The sequence below is a fragment of the Orycteropus afer genome, unplaced genomic scaffold, assembly GCF_000298275.1.
Source record: "Orycteropus afer afer isolate SDZICR_OR568_19922 unplaced genomic scaffold, OryAfe1.0 scaffold00103, whole genome shotgun sequence".
Lineage (NCBI taxonomy): Eukaryota > Metazoa > Chordata > Mammalia > Tubulidentata > Orycteropodidae > Orycteropus > Orycteropus afer.
Window position 1 is genome coordinate 7,962,106 of NW_006921690.1, and position 18,922 is coordinate 7,981,027.

General features: G+C 36.9%; 1 protein-coding gene across 1 annotated transcript in view; it reads left to right on the forward strand.

The window, feature by feature from the left end:
- Positions 1-18,922, forward strand: part of DCDC1 (doublecortin domain containing 1) — a 680,259-nt gene that overhangs the window by 176,667 nt on the left and 484,670 nt on the right. The gene's annotated exons all lie outside the window — the stretch shown is intronic.

Here is an 18,922-nt window from a genome sequence, read left to right on the forward strand (position 1 = left end):
TATATATATATCTGTATGTGTATATAAAACCAAACTACACTGGCTGCTGCTGAATCAATTCAGATTCATACCAACCCTATAGGATAGAGTAGAACTGCCATATAGGGTTTCCAAGGTTGTAACTTTGGACTACCACAATATTCTCCCACAGAGCAGCTGGTAGGTTTGAAACACCACCTTTTTGGTTAGCAGCCAAGTGCTTTACCCACTGCACTAACTCTGTCACCTTTTATTAGTAATTTTTTTCATGAAGGATTTCAAACGTGCAAGTATATGGAGAATAATGTAACACACATAGATACCATCCTGTTTTATGAGATATTAACATTTTACCACATTTGCTTCTGTTTTTTAACATAAAGAAAATATAAATGAAGCTCCCTGCATATGTCCTTCCTCCCCGCTTAGAGTTAATCACTAATGAAGTCTTAATATACCTATGCTTCCTTTTTACTGTACATGTATAGTTTTGAATGGCATGATTAAAACCATTGACTATTTTCTCTTCCACAAATCAGCTTATCAAAGTTGATTCACTAAATTCATAGGTTGAATTTGGGGAGAATTTACTTACCAATATAAGAAGAAATAATCATGGAGACTTCTCAATATAAAAGAAAAGTGAAGGACCTTAAGTTGCAAAGATTTGGAGAGTGCTAAGCCATTGCATTGCCACTCCTCGGAAGGAAGGTTGGGCAATCCTACTTCCGTAGTGATACTGCCTTGGAAACCCAAGGAGGGGTCGCTATGAGTCGGGGCCGACTCGACGGCACATAACAACAACAACAACAAGCCATTGCCATCCAGCTGATTCTGACTTAGTAAAATTTATAGGATTTTCAAGGCTGTAATCTTTATGGAAGCTGACTGCCCACATCTTCTGTGGAATGGCTGGTGGGTTCAAACTGCCAACCTTCAATTAGCAGCCAAGTGCTTAACCGCTGTGTCATCAGGGTTTCTTTTAGAGTGGCAAGTGGAGTACATAAGTAAAAAGTGATGGAAATGTTATAGAAAATTGTTTCTTATCCTAAAACAACAAATCCTAGAATATACCTAAAACCAAAACCAAGCCCACTGAAATTGAGTTGATTCCAACTCATAGTGACCCCTGATGTGTTTCCAAGGCTATAAATCTTTACAGAACTAGATTAACTCATCTTCCTCCCAGGGAGCAGCTGGTAGGTTAGAATCACTGACCTTCAGGTTAGCAGCCAAATGTCTTATGCACTGTGCCACCAGAGCTCCTTAGAAGATACTTAGGAAGAAATTTAACTTCTACATTTAAAAAATGTAGAAGACTGTGGTAGGCAGCAGAATGGCCCCTTAAAGATGTCCTAATCCCCAAAACCTATGAGTGAGTTATGTTACACGGAAAAACAGTAATTAAGATTGCAGATGGAATTAAGTTTGCTAATCAGCTGATGTTGAGATGGGGATGCTAACTTGCATTATCTAGAGTGGGCCCACTTCAATCACAGGAGTCCTTTAAATTAAAACAAGCAAAAGTGTGGATTAGAGAGATGTCAGTGTGAGAAGGATTCAACACCCTGTTGCTTGTTCTGAGATGGAAGGGGACATTCCCAGTGCTGGAGAGAGACCTCTAGCCTATAGACAGCAAGGAAAAAAAATCTCACTTCCACAACCACATGGAACTGAATTCTGCCAATGCCTAACTGAGCAGGGAAATAGATTCACCCCAAGAGTCTACAGAAAGAGGCTCAGCCCTGCTAACAACTTGAATTTAGCCTAATGAGACCCATATTAGACCTGTGGCCTGCAAAATGATGTGATAATACATTTACTTTGTTTAAATTTCAGAGTTTGTGGTAATTTGTTACAATAGAAAATTGATACAGATACCACTAATAGAAAGATATACTATGTTTGTAGATGGAAAAATTTCATCTTAAGAATGTCAAATTTTAATTTGCATTTAATTTATATATGAAGAGACAACAGTTTTACGATATTGGAACTTTCCATTCAGGAATATGATGTATCCCTCTATTTTTCCAGGCCATCTTTTATAGCCTTCAATAATATTTTGATATTTTCTAGAAAGAGCTTGCATGTCTTATGCTATTTTCATCTTGGGTACATTAATATTTTGATGTTAGCATAAAAGAGATTTTTGAAAAAATTATTAATACATGTTTTCAATTGGTTATTATTGATATAGAGAGAAGTCACAAATTTTTGAATATTGATGCTGGCTGTAATAGTTTGTAGAGGCTCTTGTTCATAGAATTTGTATTGTTAGAAAACAAGGAGAATTTTTAAAACTTTCTGACTTCTATACTTTTTATTTTTTTCTTATTTTATCGCACTGGCTCTGTCTCCCAGTGTAATACTGAATAGAAGCAGAAATAATGATATGTTGTCTTTATTGGAATGAGTTCTAAAATATCATGTTTTTGTAGGTTAATGATAGCTAACTATCTTTTCTCATTAATGCAAATCTACATCTATATAATCTGTTCCTTATAAATTTATCAAAACAGAGACTTCTGATTGCAAATTCAAAAAGTTTTAGTAGTTTTTCCCTAGATTTTTCTAATGTTTCTTAAATAATTTCTGTGACAATTTATATCAAGAAAATTAATATTTTAAACTGTATTTTCATATGTGCTGGTATAAATTCATAACATTTGATCATAATTTTTTAAAATCTCTGCTCTTTTGTTATAATGTCTTCTTTTTTATTCCTAATATGTTTAATTCATAACTTCTTCTTTGCTGGATCAGTATTTCTAGGTTTTCATCTGTTTTACCATTTTCCTTGCAAAGATTTAGTCTAGGTTTTGGTGATCTTCTCTTTGGTGTTTTTGTCTTCTATTTCATGAATTTCAGCTTTCTTTAGATTCATTCTGTTGTACTTTTTCTAGCCTCTTAAAGTTCATACTTGAATTACTTCTTTTAGGTCTTTCTTAATTCCAATAAATATATTTAAAGCCCTTCATTTTCTCTTAGTAAAGTTTTGGTGCCTCCTACAAGTTTTGATCTGTAATATGAATAGTGTGTTGCAGTTGGCTGGTCACAGCTCATGGAGCCAGTTGTGCACTTCTCTTCCCAACTCCACATTCACCTTATGTATTTTGCAATTGGTCACCATGGAAGTATTTGCACCAAAGGAATAAGCAAATGCTAAAAGTCAGCTTTTTTTTTTTTTTTTGGAAAGCTGATTGTTAAATATTTATCAGCACACTGCTGTGTAGTACTTTCATTGTTGTTCAGTTCTAAATATTTTATAATGTCAATGATGATGTCCTTTTTATACCACAATTTATTTAGGAATGCATTTAAAAATTTTCAAAAGTGGCATTTTTTCCCTAAAATTATCTTTTAACTTATAATTTTTAATTTAATTGCTTTTTGGATCAGACAGCATGTTCTACATCATAGCCTGGATTATCTTGAAAACAGATCATGGAGATGAGTTCTGCACTATTATTTCCTTAGTGAGGGTAATTCTAGGGGCAGAAGGGAAGGATAAGAAGTAGAGAAGGAGGAAGAGCCAATACAAACATGACTTATTTAGCTTGCTACCATTTAGTGTGACCGATTGCCCAATTTATTGAGCTGCTCCCTTAAACAGCCATATCAACTATCTTAGGACTCAGTCTGGAGGAAAGAGGGGGAAGAATTTATCCAATAGTTTCCTTTTCCCATTGGTTGAAAGTTCACACCATAGGATATGAACTCTTCCACATTTCTAAGTGGATGTGAGAGTACCTATATGCATGGTGTCCTATGCCTGAAAATCAAGAAGGAAGCCACAGGATAGGAGGTGAGAGGCATATGGTTGGTTCTGGAGGTGAGGCTCAATCATGGTAATGAATGGCATTAGGAACTGGAATTGATTCTTTTTAGTATCTACTTGTTCTTGTTTCATTTTTTTGCCTAAGTTTTCCACATTTTTGTTCTTTATAAATAACGTTTATTCCCTTATTTATTCTCTTGCAGAATCATCCTAGAACACTTATTCATATACAGTGGATTCATGTTTCACTGTTGAGAAAAATTTTGGCTATATTTCCTGGCATTTGTTTCTACATGTGCTTTGGGATTTTTGTTTGCGTATTCATTTTAAGTGGACATTTTGGGGTTTGTTTCTCTCCCGCTTTTCTCTGTGCTCATTTATTATCACTGTGAAGCAGTTTTAGATTGCCCCTATCTGGCCTCTCAAGAAGTCCTGAGTCCAGTCTTTTAATGCATGCAATAATTCCTGCTCTGCAAGTCCATGTCTATTTACTTTCATCACCCACACCCATGCCTTCAGCTTCCCATATAATCCTATCTCCAGACAGTGGATTAGCTGCTGTTTTTAAATTTTTTTAGCCTCTTTTCCAGGGAAATGCCCTCACTGACCTCCTGCTTCTATGGAGCACTTAATCCTCATTATTTTATAGGATCCAAACTCTCAACAGCCTCTATCTGCTTCCACATTAGGAAGCAGGCTGAAAACTTTAATTATTTTTTGTCCCTGACCAAAAAAAAATTTTGTTTATCTTGGAATTGACCCTGGAGATGTCCTTTGGATTTTATTTTTACTTGAAATTTTATTTTATCTACCATTGCTATAAATTTGGAGCAGTGAAAGATTGTACTAGTGTGAACAGCTTTGGTAAAATCTCACTACTTTACAGTTCCTTCTATTATTTTTTTCTTTTTAAAGTTAAAGGAGAATGGCCAGTGTTGAAGAAGTCTATAGTCCCCAACATGCCAGATGTGCGGCTGGAGTGGGGACTTGAGGTGTTGGGTCCCTGAGGGCATTGTCCTGAGTGCCTCATGGTTCGTGATTCAAACCACCTGGGAGGTTTTTAAAACAGGATGCATTGTAGGAATTAAAAATTCAGTCAATATATTTCCTTGCCTACACCAAACTGGTGCAAACTGGAAATCTAGTTTTATAAAATGAAATGATTATAAAATGATTTATTTAAAAGCAAATACCATTTTATATTTTTAAGACATGCAAGGAAAAAAAAAAAACCTCAAAAGCTCTGACATATCCTGTCTTATGACAGGGAGCTTCTCTCTTTTAAGGATTTAAAATTAATGGCTTGTCTAATTTGTTCTCTTCATTTTCATTTCATTTCTCCCAACTGCATTTTTACCCCACCTGTCATATATCATACTTTTAAACCCCTGCCTTCTTTTTTGCAAAGTTCACAGTCCCATTTTTTTTAATGTGCCCCATACCACTTTCCTATCTTGTTTCTTAGTTTGGGCACCAGTTCTTAAGGTATATTTATTTAATAATTGAAAAAAATGGAGAAAAATAGTTACTGGGTGAAAATGACATATGTCAAGAGACTTTTTGAATCCATTCAGGGTGCAGGTGGTAATTGTGGATATTGTGATAATTCCTCCCTAATGTGAATATCACATTTTCTAGACTTGATATCCTTTTACATACACCAGGCAGTTTCTAAAGATAATATGTCATAGGTTATTAATGAGTATGACACATGAACAACTTTTATAAAATGACCATCTAGAAAAAATACATGGTTCGTGTATTTGTTAATATTATTTATGTTGTTTTCTTTCAACAGTATTACTTTTAGTTTAATAAGATTAAATAGGAGCTCTGGTAGCTTAGTGCCTAAGACATTTGACTGCTAACCAGAAGGCTGGCGGTTCAAACCCACCAGCCACTCCTCGGAAGGAAGACTGGGCAATCTACTTCTGTAGTGATACTGCCTTGGAAACCCAAGGAGGGGTCGCTATGAGTTGGGTTTGACTCGATGGCAAACAGCAACAAAAAGATTAAATATTTTATGTAATTTTATACCTATCTCTCATTCAAAAAGTATTTGAAAGACATACAAAGAAACAATAATTTAAATAAGAATAACTAGTAAGAGTCTCATTCATTCATTTATTCATTAGGCATTTAGTAAGGTACCTCTAAGTTCAGGGAAACACCACCTGTCTCTCAATTTGTTCTCCTATGGTAGCTTGAATGTTGCTATGCTGATAGAAGGGATGCCACTGGTACTTCAAATACCAGCAGAGTCATCCATAGTAGACAGGTTTTAGTGGAGCTTCTAGACTAAGACCAGGAAGAAAGAACTGGTGAGCTACTTCTGAAAATTACCCAACAAAGAGCTTATGGATTACAGCATTTATAACTCACTTGCCTTGGGCATGTCATCAGGACAGGGGGATTGATCACTGGAGGAGGGCATAGTGTTGGTGAAGTAGAGTACCAACAAGGGCGAGGGAAACACTTGTGAGATGGATTGGTACACTAGCCAAATGATGGACTCAAACATGCAGGCAATGGTGAGAATACGTAGAACCCGGCAGTGTTTCATTCTGTTGTATGTAGGGTCACCATGAGTAACAGTTGACTAAATGGTATCCATCTATCTAGTTATCTCTGTAGTCCAGAGATATAGTAATAAAGATGATAGGCCTAGTCCTTATCCTTAAGGAACTTAAGGTTTAATGGGGCAAAGTGATAATCATCTGATTGTGTGAAGTGTGGAAAGTACTTTATAGGGGATGTGTAGGACCTCATTGGAGGAGATTTCAGGACCAGAACATCTTCTTTCTCTTAAGAGCGACTAATACTCAATTTGCTAGTGATCATATACTTTTTCTTTAGGAGTGCTTGGGAGACTGACATATAATAAGAAGGTAATATACAAAAATTTAAATAAATACTATTATGAGCTTATGACTATAGCTATATGAGAAATGTAGGCTATTAATAGACAATGATAGCATACTATCAGTCATTTTTACTTATTTTAATGAACTTGTCACTTTATTTCTTAAAATAATAAATGAGGTATAAAAAATTACTATCTAAACAAAATGATAAAAAATGCATGGCTTTTTAAAAACAATGATGCTGCTTTTAATGTGAAAATTAGGTATTTGCTTGAATAGATGAATAAAATATATAACCATATTAATTTTTATATAAATTAATAGTTCTAACAATTAAATTGCTTGTGTTTCTTTTTAACTTGTCAAATTTCTAATGATTATGACATTAAAGAAGGAGCCCTGGTGTGGGTAGCAGTTAGGGGCTGGGCTGCCAACCAAAAGGTCAGCAGTTCAAAATCACTGGCTGCTCAGTGGGAGAAATATGAGACGATTAGCATCCATAAAAATTTACAGCCTTGAAAACCCTATAGGGCAGTTTTACTCTGTCCTATAGGACCACTATGAGTTGGAATCAACTAGATGGCAGGTTTTTTTTTTTTTAAATGACATAAAGAAGAATTTTTCCTTTACTTAAAAAAAAAAAAATATTGTTGCTACCATGGCACTTTTCCCTGTTTTTTTTTAAAAAAATCCTTTTACTTTTTCATTTAAAATTACTAAATATGTTCTGTAATGCCTGTCACACATTAATGTCAATGACTCTAAGCTATGTTTAAGTTATCCAGTGGCATCTAGTAATTATCCAGGACCATGAAATGCAAGGCAGTATTTTCTGATGTGTAAAATTTCAATCCTGAAGAGAATTCCTTCTTTAAAACACATCTTTAGACAGTTTTAATTTAAACTTATTTTTTTGCTATTAAAAATTATAGCTACTTTCCTTTAATTAAAGTTCTTCTTCTGATCAGTAGTTTACTAGAATCCTGTGTGTCCAAACACATTGTAAATTATTAGAGAGAAAGATTGTAAGTATTATCAGGGCAAATTTCAGGCCTTTCTTTTTTTTTTTAATAAGCCCTTTGATTTTCTAAGTAAAATTTTCTATTGTATAAAGACACTAAATTCCTTATAAAAGGTGATGTATTGTATAGGTTAAAATAGTCATTCAGACAAAATGATCTCATGAAACTTGTTTTAGTATTTAGCAAAAACCTGTAGTCCTCTTACATGATGAAATAACATTGAAATTAACTATTTTGTCCTGAAAACTTTTAAATTTTATTTTCAGTCCTATTTTTAACTGGCATTAAAAAACCCAAACACTCAAACCTGAGAATTATGTTTGTATCAGATACAAAGTATGTGAATTCTGATACCTTTTCATCACTTGTACACTAGGAATTTTATTTTTTAAATGATATCCTGCCAGCTTTTTCACAATCCATTAATTCCTGGATCAACATCAGAAGGAATGTCAGAGCAGAGTGAAATTCTTGTAAGACACAGATGTCAGGATCAAAAGTCAGAGACATTCTCGGAGCAGCAGGGAAGCAAGCTTGTTAGACTTTAATCTAACAATTAGTATCTGCCATGTGACAGTCTTATATTTCTGTTATATTTCTGTTAAGTTCCAGGCATGCTGAAAAGGCAAAGTAAAGTACTCTTCTAAGTTTGATGGAAAATTTCTTCAGCTTTGGGTCAGATTATTTCTGGCCAGGATTATAAATTTTGTTGATCTCCAAATTTCCTTAAATGGTAAATTATTGATGCACTTAGAAAAACTAGTGTCCAGCATATTATAGAGATAAGTTTTCATCTTTTCTGAGAGCATGTAGTACAAAGTGACTTCCTTTATGGATGTTTGTGATCATTGGTACTCCAGAGACGTTACCAGCTATTTTATAATATCTCACAGAGTGAGAGCTTTTATGGTCTGGTCCCACATTACTCTTGTGGATGTTCAATAAATGTAAATCATAGATGAAGGAAAAAGTAGTTAAAATTGGATGTAGATATTTTAGTTAATTTTTTTTTTTTTTTTAATCAATGATTATATTTTGCCTATGCCTAAGGCATTTGACTGCTAACTGGAAGGCTGGTGGTTCAAACCCACTAGCCACTCCTTGGAAGGAAGATTGGGCAATCTACTTCCATAGAGATACCACCTCTGAAACCCAAGGAAGGGTCTCTGTGAGTTGGAACTGACTCCATAGCAGTGAGGTTTTTTTTTTTTTTTTTTTTGGGGGGGGGAGTCATAGAGAATAGAAAAGGAGAGTAGAAAGACAAGGAGGCCAAGAAGATGACAGCAGAAGCAGACAGGGATTTCAAGCAGGTGGTGGGTACTTTAGTGGGAGAGATTTAGCACCTTGTTATCTTCATGAGTCCCCAAATTATGATAAAAAATTCTTCTGATGTAGACTGCTCAATATTATTAAAAGTGTGAAAAGAGCACCTTTAGAATTTGTTGTGTTTTTGCTTTATAACATAATAAATAAACATACATACTTGCAAGCCAAAAATTGCCTTCAAGAAAAACCTCATTATCAACCTTTCAAAATAAAATGAATGCCTTAGAACATTTTCTATGTGGAATTCTGGATCCACCATTGATTAAGACAATCTGATAAATGAGTCAAGAAATCATTTTTTTTTTTTTTATCATTTTACCATTGCTGAAAATGAAGTGGTAGGGTGAACAATGATTAATCTCATGATAACTCTTACAGATATAATTTAGCAATAGTGGCAGATTACTACATAGCTTTACAGTATAGGGAATAATAACACATGTCTATCAGTAATATGAGAGCCTTATTAATTCTCATTTTGATGATGAAGATATAAATAAAATAGTTGTAGGATAATATACTTCATAAAACACTTGAATGCACATCATCTCAATTAATTCTTCTACTTGACTGCTAACCAGAAGGCTGATGGTTCAAACCCACCAGTCACTCCTCCGAAGGAAGATGGGGCAATCTTCTTCCGTAGTGATGTTGTGGTTACTGTTTTTGTGTGCCCTCGAGTCGAACCTGACTCATAGCGACCCCTCCTTGGTATTCTGAGGCAGTATCACTACGAAGTAGATTGCCTAGTGATACTGCCTTGGAAACCCAAGGAGGGGTCGCTATGAGTCGGGTCGGACTGGACAACACATTACAACAACAACAGCAACATCAACCATGAAGTACACGTTACTCGTTATTGGAGATGATGACGATAAGAAGGTGCTCTGGTGGCATGTGGTTAAAGCACTTGGCTACTAACGAAATGGTTGGCAGCTCAAACCCACTAGCTGCTCCGTGGGCGAAAGAAGATGCAGTCTGCTTCCATAGTAAAGATTTAAAACTTTGGAAACACTTTGGGGCAGTTCTACTCTGCCCTAAAGGGTCACGATGAGTTGGAATCAACTCGATGGCAGTGGGTTTAAGTTTTTGATTTTAGAGATGATGAAATAAAATAGTTTAAGTTTCCAGCATTACTTGGCTGTTAGGTGTTGAGGCCCATAATGCACTGCATACCCTTTCCACTGCAACATTATTTCCTCAAATGGACCAGGTGTGGCAGAAATGGCAAAATGAAAGCCAGAGATTTGTACTCTCTTCCATAGTTTAAAGTTGTTTCTGGGAAGTAGCTATCTAGCCATGACCACATTTCTGAGCTCACTCCTTCATCTTAGTGGCCTGTAACTAGTTCTTACTAGTGGGATGTGAGTGGAAGTAATGTGTGATACTTCAGGTCTGAAAAGGTTATGAAGCAATTTCGTTTTTTTGTGGAGATTGTGGAAGCCATGTGTTGAAGATGGTAGAACCACAAGATGGAAGAAGCCTAAGTCTCTCAACATCATATAGAAAGCTGTTTATTAAACACTCTACTGAAATCTACTTTTTACTGTACCATCATACATTCCTCCATCCCTTCCTTGGGAATTCCTGTGTGAAACTGCTGGTTATTTCTTCTCCCACTCTAGAAAACACGTATGTAACTCTTTATTCCAAGCATTTAACTGGAATGTGGGGCATGAGGAAGACTGTGAAAGATCTAGAAAATCTACGGTATAGCGTTTTTCTTCTTTATACTCAGAACTCAGGTATATAGTAAGGGATATGTGGGCACTCAGAAGAGAGAAGACTCTAAAAGCTGTAGGCTGGACTTTCTCTTGTTCTAATGGCAGCTTCTGCAGTTTAATTGAAGGGAATACATAATTATATTAAGTAAATGTCCTGTGAAAATTTTCTAGAATGCACTTTGGAAATGTATATCAAAAACCTTAATACTTTTTGTAGCTTTTTACATATCTAGGGATTTGTTCTAAGAAAACAACAAGAAATTAAGCAGATGTTACATGTAAAAGTGTCCTTTGCAACATTATTTATATTATAAAAAATTAGAAACAAATATTCATCAGTAAAAGAAGGATTAAATAAGTTATAGTGCAAGCATGCAATAGAATTGTGTAGCCATTAAAATTATAATTATGGAGTTATTTTAGTGATGTGGAGAAGACTCACAATAGAGCATTAACTAAAAAGTCAAGTTACAGAACAGATTATATATCTGTATATGCCTAATGCACTTGACTGCTAACCAGAAGGCTGGCGGTCCAAACCCACCAGCCACTCCTCAGAAGAAAGGTTTGGTAATCTATTTCCGTAGTGATAATGCCTCAGAAACCCAAAGAGGAATCACTATGAGTCGGATTCGACTCCATGGCAGTGGTTGCATTTGTGTTTTGCAGTCAAGCTGTGTGTCGCACAAGAAGAGGTAATCTTTTAAACATTGAATTAGAAATACCCTAAAGAAATTTAGCAATCATGATATTATAGAACTTTAGCTTTTCAAGACTTTTGTAGCCAGGTAACTACAGTGGTGCTGGAACTAAGTTAAGTACATCCAATGCACTTACTTTCCTACCCTTACTGATTCTGTGAAGAATGGAGCTTGTAGATTTTTCCATTGATACATGATCAAGAGCTGGTCAAAGCAGGCCTGAGTCACCACTCCAGTTCTATTCTACTGACTGTGGCCATTGACTTGCTAAGCATAGCCTGTTAACAATTAGTATGAGGGCTTTCTCTCTCTCTCTCTCTCTCTATATATATATATATATATATATATATATATATATATATATATATATTTGTCCTGGAATCATAGCTTTAGGTAAAATATCTGATCCACAAGACCAGTTGGTGTCCAGTGAGTGATTTTTTCTGTACGAGTCAGCATGTTCAACAGTGTAAAGTGATCTCCTGGGTTCGTTCCCTAGGGGCCAATGACTTTTCAGTGGTCTGGTGTGATGGTCCTCTCTGCAGGATAATGAAGGCATCAGGGAGCAATTGGACATTTTGCCTGGTTGCTTGTGTGCCATCTATTATTTTACCAAGGGGAAAGAGTCAATCACTTTGTCTGTTAACACCATTTATTGGGTACTTATTTAATGAGAATTTTGCACAAGAACTATTCAGAGGGAAAATCAAAGAAATAGAAATCATAGCCCATGCCCTGGAAAGTCTTAGAATCCATTAGGGAAACAAGCCTAATACTGAAATAAGGACACATATATCAAATGTATTAACAAATACAGATTGATGTAGCACACACATCATTTTGTTGAGAGCCCTATAGTGCTTTTGTTGTTGTTTTCAGGTGCCACTGAGTTGGTTCTTACTCACAGAGACACTTTATACAACAAAACAAAATACATCCTGGTCCTGTGCCGTCTTCACAGTTGTTGCTGTGTGTGATTCGTTTTTGCAGTCACTGTGTCAATCCATCTTTTTGAGAGTCTTCTTCTTTTTTGCTGACAAGTGGTTTTCCAAAGTGTTTAAACCAAATCACACTTTTATGAGGAGATTCCAGTTATTCTGTATCTTCATCAATACTTAATATTATCAATCTTTTTAATTTTAGATATTCTGATGAGTATATCATTATGGTTTTCTGGTCATTTTTAAAAACTCTATGTCCATATGCTAGATTTTGCTCAGATACTACCTTATTGCTCGATTTTGGAGTTTACTTCATATCTAACAAATGTTTATCAAGTGCCAAGAACTGTTCTAGTTTCTGGGGACACAGTGGTAAACACAACTATTAGGTTTAATAGGAATATCTTTGCACAGTGGTTTGTCCATACTATATAACATTATAATGTATTGCAAAGCATATAACATATAATTCCAAAGTATATTCCAAAGAATAAAGCCTTATGGTTCTTTTTATACATTTCCAGATTTTTAAAACTGGCTTTGAAAAGGTTTAGAAATTGTCAGGAAGCAGCAGTGCGGGTTGTCCCTCCTGGCATCTGACCTGAAAATTAGGAGACCAGAGTCTTTCATGGGTTCACTGTTTGACCCTGGGCAAGCCACTTTGCTTTCAGAGTAAATTTGTAAAAATCTGTAGTTAAGGAGACTGAACAGGATAAACTGAAGTCTTTTTAAACCAAGAATTTGCCTCACTGATATGTGGGAATTTGACATTATAAAGTTAGCCATCTCTAGTCACTTATGGGACCTTAGATTTTTACCAGCTGGGTGCTCAGAATTATCCTCCAGGCCAGTTTTCAACCTCAGTCATGTTTGTAGTATTTCTGTTGCATTAATAATGCTATAACGAGCTCTGATGTTGCACCTTAATAGGTGCTTGGCTCCTAACCCAAAGGTTGGCAGTTGAAACACACCAGCTGCTCCGTGGGAGGAAAATGAGACAATCTACTTTTGTAAAAATTTACCTTGGAAACATTATGGATTGCTAGGAGTCGGAATTGACTTGATGGCAGTGGGTGGTAATAGTGCTATATAATTATTTTCTTTTTTTAGGTATGTTGGCCAGGAATGTATATGTTAAAAGACTTTAGATAAAAAGAATAACTGCAGCCTTTATTAACAAAAGCTGAAACTGGTATAAGAAGATGATTTTCTAAATTCCTATAAATTTTCACATTTAACCTCCTTTTTGAGACCTTAGGCAAAATGTTCAGTGGCAAACGGATAAGGCCCCTTCCTCAGGGGCTTGTTGTCAATTTTTACTGATCAGAGGCTTAGAAGCCCTATAACTCTGGTCTTACAACCCAAAATTTCAATACTGCTTATAACTCTCAAAATATTTGGAGTCATGTTATGCCATTTACTTGTGATCCAAACACTTACATGTAGCATTCCTTCCTCTTGTTTAGTACTTTGATTTTACTCTCTAGAGTCCATGACCCTGAGATATATTGAACAACTAGAAAATTTCACGCCCTTTAACCTTGTCTATGGAATCCTCAAAATAGCTTTCTGTTTTTCATGTTTTCCACCCATTATAACTTCCCCACAAACAATTCTGAGTCTTTGGCAAGGCTTTACAATTACCTAGGGATCCTCAGATGTAGCATTTTGTTGTCTAGTTTGAGGTGCTTACTGGGGTGGAAATGATTATGCCATAATATGACAGAGTTTTGGTGCAAATGCAATTGTTTTCCTTTGTATCCTCTTTCTCCTTGCTGTAACTGGCTATGGACACTAATCAACTCTGGCACGTGGCAGGAGGGAGGAGTTCACTTTCCAAAATTTACCTTTCAGGAAGGTTGTAGAAAGATGAGAGGTTCAATCAATCAATAAGCAAGTATTCTTTCATTAATTCATCCAATAAATATCAACTGATAACCTAATTTGTGCCAGGTATGTGCAATATGGGAAGCTAAATATCCAAATAATGTAGGTTATCAGGTTTGCCTGAGTTGCTCATAGTTTAGTTAGGGAGATAATCCTATAAATAAATACATTCAATTTGCTGTAACAATTGGTATAATATAGATCTGAACAAGGTGTTCTGGTAGTACAGAAGAGGAAATAACACATTTTTCTAGTGTGTACACAACAAAGAAGTATTCTATAAGAGATGATGTTTAAGCTGAATTGAGAAGCATTACTACGCCTTAGACAAGATTGAAGGCAATTCCTATTAGAAGGAACTTCTATGCCAACAAATAGTGGCTTGGTGGAGCAGTGTTGTGTGTGTTGCTGTTGTTGTTGTTAGGTGCCATTGAGTCATCTCCAACTTATAGTGACCCTATGCACAGCAGAATGAAACACTGCCTGGTCCTGTGCCAGCCTCACAATCCTTGTTATACCTGAGCCCATTATTGCAGCCTCTATGTCAATCCATCTTGTTGAGAGCCCTTCCCTTTTTCGTTGACCCTCCACTTTACCAAGCATGATGTCCTTTTCCAGAGAATGATTCCTTCTGACAACATGACCAAAGTAGGTGAGACGAAGTCTGGCCATTTTCACTTCCAAGGAGCGTTCCAGCTGCACATCTTCCAGGACAAATTTGTTAGTCTTTTTAGCAGCCCATGGTACTCTGAGCATGTTTCTTGAACACAGCAACTCAAAAGCATCGACTCTTCTTTGGTCTTCTTATTAATTGTCCAGCTCTCACATGCATATAAGGCAATTGAAGATACCATGGCTTAGGCACACCTTATTCTTCAAGGAGACAACTTTGCTCTTCATCACTTGGAAGAGGTCTTTTGCAGCAGATTTGCCCAATGCAATACATTATCTGATGTCTTGACTGCTGCTTTCATTGGTGTTGATTGTAGAACCAAGTAATATGAAGTCCTTGACAACTTCAATCTTTTCTCCATCCATCATGAAACTGTTTATTGTTGTGAGGATTTTTGTCTTCTTAATATCAAGGTTCAAACTCACCAGCCACTCCTTGGAAGAAAGGTTGGGCAATCTACTTCCATAGTGATATTGCCTTGGAAACCCAAGAAGAGGTGTCGCTATGAGTCAAAATTGACTCAGTGGCAGTGAGTTTGTTTTTTTTAATCCATACTTCAGACTGTAGTCTTTCAGTGCTTTAAGTCATCCTCACTTTCAGCAAGCAAAGTTGTGTCGTCTGCATATCACATGTTGTTAATGAGTCTTCCTCCAATCTTGATGCCATGTTCTTCTTCATATAATCCATCTTCTCGGATTATTTGTTCATCATACAAATTAAATAAGTATGGTGAAAGGATACAACCTGACACATTCCCTTCTTGATTTAAAACCATGCAGTATTCCTGTGTTCTGTTCGAACAGCAGCCTCTTGATCTATGTACAGGTTCCTCATGAGTGCAATCAAGTGTTGTATGTGCAGACCTCTAAGTATGTAGTTGAAATAGTTGGAGCATGGAGTACTGAGGAGAGGGATGGCAGGGCACACAGCTAAAACAGCCGGCAGACACTGGACCACCATGTTAAGATGTTTTCCATTGAAGGATTTTAGTTAAGAAGTGACAGGCTTAAATTTGAAGTTTTAGGAAAAATAGTAGTCAACATGGGAGGAAATAGACCAGAGTGGACCAATTTTGGAAGTAGAAAGAATATATAAAAGACTCTTGGTATAATCCAAGTGAAAAATAATGAGGACTTGAATTAAGATGGTTATAGTGAAAATTAAAGGACAACAAAGGATTTGAGAGATTTTGGTGACCCAGAGATGGGATTTTTTTTTTTTATTGTCTGAGTAAGGAAAAGAATGGTTTCTGTGACCAAATTATTGTTCTGGTTACCTAGTGCTGCTCTGACAGGAATATACCACAAATGGGATGGCCTTAACAGACAGGAGCTTTATTCTTACAATTTGGAGGCTTTAAGTCCAAATTCAAGATGCCAGGCTCTAGGGGCTGGTAAAAGCCCTTCAACCTTGGGCTTCACCTCTGTCTCCTGCTCCTGGCCCACTGAAGCTGGAGGCTTTTCTTCACTCAGCTGCTGGCTGCTGAGGCTGATAAACCCAAGATCGACAAATAACAAGGCACAGTCCCAACATTACCAAACCACATGCCAGGCCATTGTTTCAAGTCCATTAAAAGTCCCAAGATCGGCAGAGAATGGCAAGCTGCTGAACAAGGACCCAGCTATATGCAGCGTTCAAGCGTGCCATAAGCTAGAAACTGTTCCGCAGGGCTTCTCCTTATATACAGGAAACAGACCACATCCTTAAGGCAGCTACTCAGCTGTTCACAGTAGATTCCACCATGGAGTTGATTACCAGTTTCATCACAGGGAATAGTACGTCCAGCTGCCTAGTCACTCAACCAGGCCCAGCCAAGTTGACATACAAACTTAACAACCACATTCATTGTGTAGAAAAGCCTATTTCCTTGTCTATTTATAGAGAATCTACAATACTATAGATACTATATACAGTATCTATAGTATTGTATGCCTCGGAAACCCAAGGAGGGGTCGCTATGAGTCAGGGCCGACTCAACGGCACATAACAACAACAATAGTATTGTAGAGCTCTGTTAGCATAGTGCCTAATGCACTTGACTGCTAACCAGAAGGCTGGCGGTTCAAACCCACCAGCCACTCCTCGGAAGGAAGGTTGGGCAATCAACTTCCATAGTGATACCGCCTCGGAAACCCAAGGAGGGGTTATTATAAGTTGGGTACGACTCGATGGCACATAACAACAACAACAACAACTAATATCTATATACTAGACATGCCAAAAGATGCAATGAAGTTTTAAAATATCCAAAAACTCTCATTACCGCCAAGTTGATTTCAACTTGTAGTGACCCCTCCTTAGGTTTCCAAGGTAGTATCTCTACGGAAGTAGATTGCCTAGTCTTCCTTCCGGGGAGTGGCTGGTAGGTTTGAACTGCCAGCCTCTGGTTATCAGTCAAATGCATTAGGCACTATTCCTCCAGAGCTCCTGTTTTAAAATATAGCCTCTGTTTATTTATAATGTAGTCTTATTTACAATAGCACATATTTCACAGGTTGAATATATTGCAAGGGAATATGCTGGATGAAGGAAAATATACTCCTAAGCTCTTAAACTTCATGCAAAGCTGTACAATATCCTTACATTCAGATTCTTTTGAATTCTTTCATACACCTACCATATTCTAATTTTGAGGTCTCCTTCCTTATAGCAAAGGCCACCAGGCAGAAGTACATGTAGACTCATTAAAATATTTTATTCACTGATTGCTAGTGCATTATGAGGAAAAACAATAGGTATGATGCGTCCAGGAGATTTCTGAGCTCACAGATTGACTACAAAAGCAATCGGTTTCATTTTCCATTCAGGGCCATATCTTATGTAATTGTAGCCTTTTTTCATTGTACAAATACTCACCCTCCAGCTCCTCTCCAGACTTTCCCTCAAAATGGAATTAACTATATTACATATTGTTATGTTCTTAATATGTATTTATTTCAAATGCATCTGACTTTCATATTGTAAATAGTATGAACGACTCTCTATGGCACCTGTATACAAACCATTTGGTTAGACTCCAGATGAGTTCTTGGCTTACTTCCCATGTTTGGGGACAAGAACAATGTCAACATTTCAGTCTCCTGTTTGTAGCGCCAATTCACAGCCCTGGGTCATGCCTATCTTTACTTTCTCTGGGCTCCTAAACACTGTAAGGGAAAAGTCATGAAACTGGGCCGAGTGGATTCCAACACACTGAAGTCGTTTAGCCCCTCTTGAGTCCTGGCTACTGCTGAACACTCTTCTATTCATCTTATTTTTAACCTTCCTTTACATTCTTGACGAAAGCCATCCCATCAACCTCTCAAGCTTAAAACATCCAGAACCCAAACATCTCCCTGATAGTCCGGTTCTCCACTTGCATTCCCGGTTTCTGCTCATGTTGGTACCATCTCACCTTCTACCTTTCTTAATCACCCCACAGTCAATGGTGATGTCCTTTTGATTTCTCCTTTTAAGCTTGTGTCACATTTGACATTTTATTCTCATCACTCTACACCACCTTTCTATAATCTTATAAATTCATCTGAAGCTTTCTTCTTGCTGTCAGACCTATTCTATTTATCTCCTCACTATCACCAGATTTTTCTTAAAAGAGAGAGCTTAAACATTCAAAGTTGGAGACCCTAACCCACTATTACTATTGCTGCTCACTGCCATCAAGTTAATTCTCACTCAAAGCAATCCTATTGGACAGAGTACAACTGCCCCAGAGGGTTTCCAAGACTGTAAATTTTTACAGAAGCAGACTGCCTGGTCTTTTTCCTGTGCAGTGGCAGGTGCATTCAAACTGCAGACCTTCTGTTTAGCAGCCGAATGCTTTAACCACTGCACCACCAGACCTCCTTGATTTAGGCTGATGGAATCTACAGTCTGAGGTAAAGCAGCTAGATTTTTATCAAAGAATCATACAAATCAATGTAACACAATAATATTGTTGTTGTTAAGTGCCGTCGAGTCGTTTCCGACTCATAGCGACCCCATGCACAGCAGAACGAAACACTGCCCGATCCCGCGCCAGCCCCAC